We start from the raw sequence: 9,100 nt of genomic DNA, 5'->3' as shown, positions 1-9,100 counted from the left end.
TTTCGGTCCAGAACTTCGATAGTGCAGAGCAACCCCAAAACATGTGTGAAAGAGACGCCACTGATCCCTTGCACCATAGACAGAAAGGATCTACATATGGAAATACTTTACTTAGTTTTAATTTGGACCAATGGAGTCTGTGTAGGATTTTAAACTGTATTAAACAGTGCCTTGCACAAATAGAGGCTGAATGTGTACAGGTCAGAGCTTGCGTCCATTGTTCCTCTGAGATATTCACACCAAGCTCCGTCTCCCATGCTTGCCTCAAGTGATCTAAGGTAGTAGAGTCATTAAGCTGGGACAATTTAATATACAGAACTGATATGCTCCCTTTAATTGCAGGATTATTCAGAAATATAGAATCGATGGGTGATTGTGCTGGTACCCTTGGGTAATTTACATTGTTTTGTTTTACAAAATTACGAACTTGCAAATACTTAAAGAAATGTGAATTGGGTAAATCAAAATTTTCTCTAAGCTGCTCAAATGAAGGGAACATGTTCTCAACATAAATGTCAGAAAAAATTTTGAGACCTTTTTGATGCCAATCGACAAATGAATTATTTCCACATGTGATTCTTTAAAATAGGTCCCTGCAATGGATTTGGTTGAAGACCCAGGTGTTTTACCAATTGCTTCCACATTCTTCGAGAGTGAGAAACAACAGCATTGTCTGCCATTTTAGGAGATACAGAAGATATATTTGAAAAAACTAAAGCTCGGAGAGAGGATGGGTGACAGCTGTCTTGTTCCATTATTATCCAGTGAGGGTAATTTTTTTGTATTCAGTATGACATATTCTTCAAGTTACAAGCCCAATAATATAGTTGAAAGTGTGGCAAGCCCATTCCCCCTAAGGATTTTGGTCTCTGTAAAAACTCTTTTCTAATCCGAGAAGGCTTTCGGTTCCAGATGAAACCCAATATTAAAGCGACACTAAGGAACTTTTCAACCTTAATAAAACATTTTAATATCTTTTGTGATGATACATCGACTTACAACTAGTTGAATGACCCCTCTGTCACGGGCTGAGGGCGTCAGTATTGCTTTGACTTGGACTAAGCAGCTGTGACGGGGGTGGTAGGAACCCTGCACACTAAAAAACTCCAAATGTGCGGACTGCTTTACGGCATGTGTCACATCATGAGATAACATTGTTTAGCCATCATTAGATTCATTACTTCGTCGCTATCAATCCTTCACACAGCCACTGGAAACAAATGTAGGCGAGTTCAGTCCGACAGCACGCCACCAGGAGCAGCATTTTACTACGCCACGTGCTAGGCCTCATGGGAACTGTAGTATTCGGTCAGGCAAAACACTACCGCTTTTGTCCACTGGCGCCGCCAAAATCAACCAAAACTGAAAGTTCCTTAGTGTTGCTTTAACTTATCTAATTTTTTAAAAAAAGACTTATTCAAATAAAAAGGAATGCACTGGAACAGAAACAGAAATTTGGGTAAAATCAACATTTTAATGATATTAATGCGACCTGCTAATGACAGAGGGAGATGTTCCCACCTATGAAATTCGACAGTTGTTTGTTCAACTAGTTTTGCAAAATTTTGACTATAGAGGTCTTTGAAAGACCTGGAAATGGTAATTCCCAAGTATTTAAATTGGTCTGAAATTTTAAAAGGCAAGCCATAGCGCTGTACCTCCTCCTGTGTTACATTAATTGGAAATATTATACTTTTGTCAAAGTTCAATTTATAACCTGAAATAGAACTAAATTGCTTAATTTTGCTTAAAATTGCAGGAACTGAAGTGCGAGGGTTGGAAATATATAGAAGTAGGTCATCAGCATATAAGGAAACTTTATGTTCACTATTAGCTCTAATAATCCCTGTGTAGTCATCCAACAAGCGCAATGAAATAGCAAGTGGCTCAATTGCTATTGCAAAAAGCATTGGTGACAAAGGGCATCCCTGTCTGGTTGACCTGGAAAGGGGGAAGAAGTCTGACCTATAGTTACTAGTTTTCACGGAAGCAACAGGTGATACATACAGTAATTTGAGCCAGGAAACGAAGCTACCAAAACCAAACCTTGACAGGGCGGAGAAGAGGTAAGTCCACTCCACCCTGTCAAAGGCCTTCTCCACATCCAAAGAAATAAGCACTTCAGAATCTGGTCCCGAGTCATTTGTGTAAATTATATTAAAATCCATCGTCCCAATCCATCGTCCCACCCTGCCTGAAGTCCTCCACCATCGTCCCCCTGCCCAAGAAGCAACACATCTCCAGCCTCAATGACTGCCGGCCAGTAGCTCTCACTCCAGTGGTGATGAAATGCTTCGAGAAACTGGTACGGGGTCACATCACCTCAATCCTCCCTGAAAGTCTCGACCCCCACCAGTTTGCCTACAGGGCTAACAGATCGACAGAGGATGCTGTAGCCACAGCGCTCCACACGTCACTGTCCCACCTGGAGCAGCGAGGGACTTATGCTCGGATGCTCTTTGTAGATTATAGCTCTGATTTTAATACCATCCTTCTTCTCAAGCTGGTGGGGAAACTGAGAGACCTTGGACTTCCACACTCCATCTGTATGTGGATCTACAGCTTCCTGTCGGAGCGTAGGCAGAGGGTGAGGGTGGGAGACTACACATCCGGGACCGTCAGCCTTAGCACCCCCTCAGGGCTGCGTGCTGAGCCCTCTGGTTTATTCCCTCTACACGTCGGACTGTACCTCTGCACACCCCAGTAACACCATCATCAAGTCCGCCAACGACACCACAGTGGTGGGGCTCATCTCCGGGGGGCATGAGTCTGCATCAAGCGCCAACCTCCGCTCATAAAACATGAAGATAATGCGGAAGTGCAAAAAAGCTGTAATTCCAGAGAGATTCCAGCAGGGGGCGATGATGCTGGTTTCAAAAAGAGCCCAGGTCCCATTGGAACCCATTCAAAAATGCCGATTTTCAGAGTGCAAATAAACATATAAAGCGCCTGGTTTCAGGACGTATTTTGGTCTCTATCACTAGTTTCTATAACCGTGTTGGCTTCACCACACTCTGATTTTCACATAAATCATCTGTTGATTTTATATTACGAGTTAAAGTTTTGCATAAATCGCCCTATCACAGCGCCTCCTCTGTCCACGTGATGCGGTCACGTGACGGGCTGGACCAATCACATTTACATCCGGTTCAAATATTCAATGTGGAGACGTCCTGCTGGACTCGGTAAAGTCTTCAGAACGGCGGTTGGGAACTCTATGGGTGACGTCACGAAAGGTCTGTCCATTTATATACAATCTATGGTCTGCATACAGGGCTGAGGTGGAGCAGCTGACTGGGTAAAACCCAGTAAAAACCACGGAGTTGATCATTGATTTTCGAAGGATTAAAACTGACATCCCACCCCTGCTCATTAACGGGGACTGTGTGGAGAGGGTAGAGGACTTCCGCTTTCTGGGAGTCCACTTAGAGAAAGACCTGACCTGGACTATGAACACCTCTGAGCTGCTGAAGAAGGCCCAGCAGAGCCTGCACTTCCTGAGGGTGCTCAGGAAGAACAACATTCCCCAGAGACTGCTGGAGTCCTTCTACAGGAGCACCATCGAGAGCACCCTGGGGTCCTGCCTGTGTGTGGTACACCAGCTGCACAGCGGCCCAGAGGACGTCTCTGCAGAGGACCATCAACATGGCCCAAAAGATCACCGGCTGCCCTCTCCTCACACTGGAGGAACTGCATCACTCCCGCTGCCTCTGAAAGGCGAGGAAAATAACCCAGGACCCCTCTCACCACGGTCACCACATGTTGAGTCTGTTACCGTCAGACAGGCGGTCCATGACTGCAAGAACAAATCAGTTCAGGGACAGTTTCTATCCTACAGCAGTTAGGATCCTGAACAAAGGCTAAATGGAAAGGATAAATGCACTCAAACCATGGCAGTTTTTTTGCACCTGCACTGGTATGTTATTTTATTTGCATTTTATGCATTTATTTATATATTTTTATATAAATCTTTTTTATCTACTTTATTCTTATTTCACTTATTTATGTCTGTCTTTGCACTGACTGAAGGGCTTCGCAATTTCGTTGTACCTGTTACAATGGCAAATAAAGTTTTATTCTATTCTAAGTAGTTTTATGCTAGTTTTGGATTAATTTCTGACTGGATTTGGATCGGTGATGTGATGCATTCAGATGTGTTTAGACTGGTATCAAACTGGTTTTAAGCTCGTTTTTCACAGATTTCTGGGCTGGTTTCTGTCTTATTTATTTATCTGATTGTTAAAACATCAGCTGCTTTTATCACTTTATGGCCTGAAATCAAACCAGATAGCCGTCATTGACTCCACCTCCTTTTTCCCCTTGTCTCTGATTGGTTGGGGGTTTGCAGCGCAGCAGTGCAGCGGCTGAACGTATGAAGGACGGCGAGCTGATGTGGAGTTGATGTAATGATCCTTTTGTAGAAGCGGCTGTGCAGATAAAAGCCAGTTTAAATGGAATTAGGAGCAGAAGCCTTCTCACCCTCTCCGACTGCTCGCCTCAGTCTATTAGAGGCTGCGCTGAAACCCGAGAGTCCTCCACGGCTCTGCGGGGGATTGTGGGTAATGGTCTGACCACAGACAGCCGCTCCAAGGGTCTCTGAGAGTCGAGTCTGCCGGGGTCCGCACGAAGAAGAGCCGCTAATTAAACCTGGACTCCAAGCTGAAGGCAGAGAGGGGAGAGAGAGAGAGCGGGGTAACAAGGGGGGAGGACCACCAGTGGATGAGGGAGGGGGAGCAGATGAAGGCTGCATGAGGTTCATTAGCCGAGGAGAAGCTGAGAGTGAAGACAGTACCTGCTGTAACGCAGACAGCAGCCATGAGCGGAGATAATGAGGAGATGGAAACACAGGGTGGGGGTTGGGGGGGGGTTGTCACATCAGCCCTTCATTTCCTGCTTTCAGAAGTCAGTTTGTAACACAGCAGGAGAACGTCAAAGAGCCGCAGTGATTCTCACACTTCATCCCCCCTTAGAGCTCTAATCCAACAAAAACCTTCTTTGAGGACAAACAGAGACCGAAAGCGTCGTCACAGGGCGTCTTCAAGCGATTTCATGAGGTCGTTAAGCATCGGCGCTCAGCCGGCTGCTGTCCATGAGCGTGTCTGAGAGTGTTGCTTCTGATGTGTTGTTTCTCAGCTCAGTTTCCTGGCATTGGCAGGTGTCAGCAGGTGCTGGCAGGTATTGACAGGCATTGGTGATCTTTCACAGGTGTTGGCTGGCATGGGCAGGTGTGAGCAGGGGGTTGGTAGGCTTTATCTGGCTTTCACAGGAGCTACCGGACATTGCCAGGCATTGATGGGCTTTCACAGGTGTTACCAGGTGTTGGCGGGCAGTGGAGGGCCTTCACAGGTATCAGCGGGCATTGTCAGGTGTTCATGGGTGTTGTTGGACGTAGGCGAGCATTGGCAGACCTTGTCAGTGTTTGGCTCGCCTTGGCAGACCTTCGTAGGTATTGGCGGACCTTGGTGGGCCTCACCTGGCGGTACTCAGTGGTGATGCAGAGGGCGTCTCCCTCCAGGACGCCATGGTGGACAGTGAATCAGGCCAGGTAGAGCAGCCTACCTGGTTGAGGGTTGTGTCTAAGCCCAGCTGGTAGTTGTTGGCAGGTGTTGGCAGGTCTTAGCAGATGTTAATGAGTGTTGGCAGGCCTTGGCAGACCTCACCTGGCAGTACTTCGACAACTGAGCCTCCTGATTGGCTCGCACCGTCTGGTGGGGTCACAGGTCACAGAGAAGACTCTGCATGAGCACCTTTCTGTAGGAGATCTGAGCCACACCCAAACGCACCACGACAACAGGACTTCAGGAAGCATCATCCATGTTAGCTTGAAGGTAAAAGCAGAATGAAAGAGCATCTTCCTCCTACCAAGGCAGTTCCACAGAGTTTTAACTGCCTTCTTCGTGCGGGTTGTGTTTTGTCTTCTTTTGTGTCATCCTGTGATAGTTGTATAATTTATGCCCATACAGTGTGTCTTTTCTTTGCATCTTGGCTCTCTGGTGTTTTTTGTTTATGTTTTCTGATATTATTTGGATTGTGTGAGGCTATTTTTGTTTTAGTAGTAAGATTTGTTTTTTAGGAGGCTGTTTCTATGTGATTTGGTGGTAATATCCGGTTGTTGTGGCGCTGTTGTGTACTGGTGGTAATATTTGTTCTTTGTGAGGCTGATTTTTGTGTTTTCTGGATGTTTTCTTTATCTGTGGTTTTTCTTTGATGTGATTCTGTGTCTGATGTGGTATATTAAATCAGTGAAATTGCTTTAAATAGCTTTGCAGTGACTTTTCAACCCTGGGTTTTTTTTTTCTCTCAACACAGTCTGTAGGGACCAAGCGGGGGAGCCAGGTCGGTGGCACCTCCCTGCTTGTTTTGACACCTTGACGGTCGACAGGAAACCAAAGTTTCCACTGAGCGACTGACCCGTGTAGCACAGACATACTCACTTCATCATGTCTAAGCATCTGTTCAATTCTTGCTGTAATCGGAGCTCAAAGGGTCTTTTTTTGCCCCACAGAGGAGCGCCAACTCTGCGTTGCTAAGCAACCACAGTGAAGGGCTGTTTGAAGTGTGACTATGTGATTATTAACACCGAGAGCCGTCAAAAAACGCCTGTCAGCTTAAAGCAAGAAAAGGCAAGGGGGCGGGATTTTCGACCAGCACCCGCTGAGATGATCACAGCTGACAGACTCCGCCCACTTCAAGAAAACCTTGGAAGTCAAAGAGTCCACCCACCTCAGAAACTCTGTCCGCCTCCAAAACAGTTGCCACATATACCATTTATAACTCTGAAGCATTCCCGCTTCGGAGGCTCCAACGTCTGAAACTCAAACACCAAAGACAAAGACTCGACCCTGACGCCTGAGGCTCCACCTCATCGAGCTCCTCCAGGTGAACTTCAACCATCTGCAAGAATCCCTCAGGCAGGAATTCACCTTCCCCTAAGACCGTCGCTGGTGGCTAAGCTAGCGGGGGACTGATGGTCAGTGAGCTGTTAGCTTAGCCACCGGCGAACGACTGAACTGCATTTTAAAGGATTCATTTACACTGGAGCGTCACTTGGCCGGATGCCATCTGGAAAAGCAGAACTTGGCGGGCTACAGATGTTACGCATCGCCAGACACCACCCACCTACAGACTCCTCCCATTTCCTCAGACATGAAGGCTTCACCAAATCAAAGAACAGGAACAACTGGCGATTCAGTTTTTTGTTGCTTTGAATTTAACAAAGTGAACATTTAGTTAAATATACAGAGTCATCTGCAGAGAACGCTCCTTCCATACAGATGCTGAGAGGACGAGTAGCTGACTGGTTCACTTGTTGCTGTTCTCTGTGTGTTCATGGTTTTATTACTATTAAATAATAGCGCCTCAGGAAAACTGCAGATTTCAGAGAATGCTGCTTTCCATTTCAGGTCTTCTAAGACGGTTGCTTTGTGTTTTGGACTCTTTCTGAACCTCAATCAGGAAATGAAATGTCAAAATCGTAAAACAAACAAACTGAGACGTAAAGAGTGAATTAATCCAGACTCTTTGCTGCTCCACTGTTGTTCCTCTAATAAAAACTTCAGAGAGCAGCTGCTCTCAGAGGTGAAACTATTTATTTGGTGGTGTTTTTGTCCTGAGGCGCCTCGATGTGAACTACAGAAACAGTTATTATTGAGTTTGTTACTTGAAGCCTCCAGCTGAAACCGAGCCGAGCGGAAACACAGCAGCTCCCATCAAACACTAAGAGACGCCAAAGTCTCACAAGGAGACAGACAGTCCTCAACAACTGCAGCAACAGCCTGAAAACCAGCGCGGAAAGAGAGCGAACCTCCATCACGACGACAGAGTGAATCCCCGAAGCAGAACAAACTCATAAACACACTCCAGGGAGAGGAAACACAAAGCAGACATACACAAACACATGAGGCCAGAAAAACACAAGAAACAATGACAAAGACGCACAAATTCCTCACAAAGAGACAACAAACACGATCCAAGACTAAAAACCTGATGAGATATACACACACACACATTTCATTAACACAGTAACAAGTGTGTGTGCAAGTGTGTATGTGTATGTGCATGTGAGACGACTCCAAACAGGAAACAGGAAGTTCAGGTTTGAGTCCAGGTCGACTGAACACAAGACTCCACAGCTGCTCCCAGCACCTTCAATGGGTGTGTGTGTGTGTGTGTGTGTGTGTGTGTGTGTGTGTGTGTGTGTGTGTGTGTGTGTGTGTGTGTGTGTATGTGTGCAGACGCGTGTGACTGTGTGCGTCTCTGATGTTTCGTCCTGTGGAGGAAAGTTTGTGAGACGCTCAGCATGTTTCATCTGAACACCTTCAAACTGAGACGCTCACAATAAGATAACAGCAAAAAAGGCGCCGTCACCATGGCAACCGCATCCGGATCGACAGGCAGGGTTAGGAACCTGAAGGTGTCCACATTTATTTTGTCTACACACGCACACATATACACACACACACACACACACACACACACACACACACACACACTCCACTGCTACATCCATCAGTGCAAATTTACACTGGAGGTGTGTGTGTGTGTGTGTGTGTGTGTGTGTGTGTGTGTGTGTGTGTGTGTGTGTGTGTGTGTCAGGCGACAAAAGGGCAAAAAACAACTCGTCACCTGCTTTGGGAAAGCTGTCTCTGATGTCCTCTCCCTCTGTCCCCCATTGCTTCTCCCTCCATTTCAATCCGTCTCCCCCCCTCCTTTCCTCCTCCATTCATTCCCTCACTGTCCCCCTCTCTCTTTTCTCTCTCCCCATTCTTTCCCCTCTTTCCCTCACTCTCTCCCCCTCTCTCTTTTCCTCCCTCCTCCTGCTCTTTCCCTCTCTCCATATTTCCCTCACTCTCTCCTCTCTTTTCCTCCCCCATTCATTCCCTCACTGTCCCTCTCTTTTCTCTCTCTCTCTCCCAATCTTTCCCCTCTTTCCCTCTCTCTTTTCCTCCCTCCCCCCACTCTTTCCCTCTCTCCCCCCTCTCTCTTTTCCTCCCTCATTCATTGCCTCACTGTCCCTCTCTCTCTCTCTTTCCCTCCCCCTCTCCCCCTCTCTCTCTCTGTGTTCCTCCCTCCCTCTTCCCTCCCTCCGTCTCTCTTGGAG

The sequence above is a fragment of the Salarias fasciatus genome, chromosome 11 (assembly GCF_902148845.1).
Source record: "Salarias fasciatus chromosome 11, fSalaFa1.1, whole genome shotgun sequence".
NCBI lineage: Eukaryota > Metazoa > Chordata > Actinopteri > Blenniiformes > Blenniidae > Salarias > Salarias fasciatus.
The sequence above is the reverse complement of the archived record's forward strand: the minus strand, read 5'-3'. Positions refer to the sequence as shown.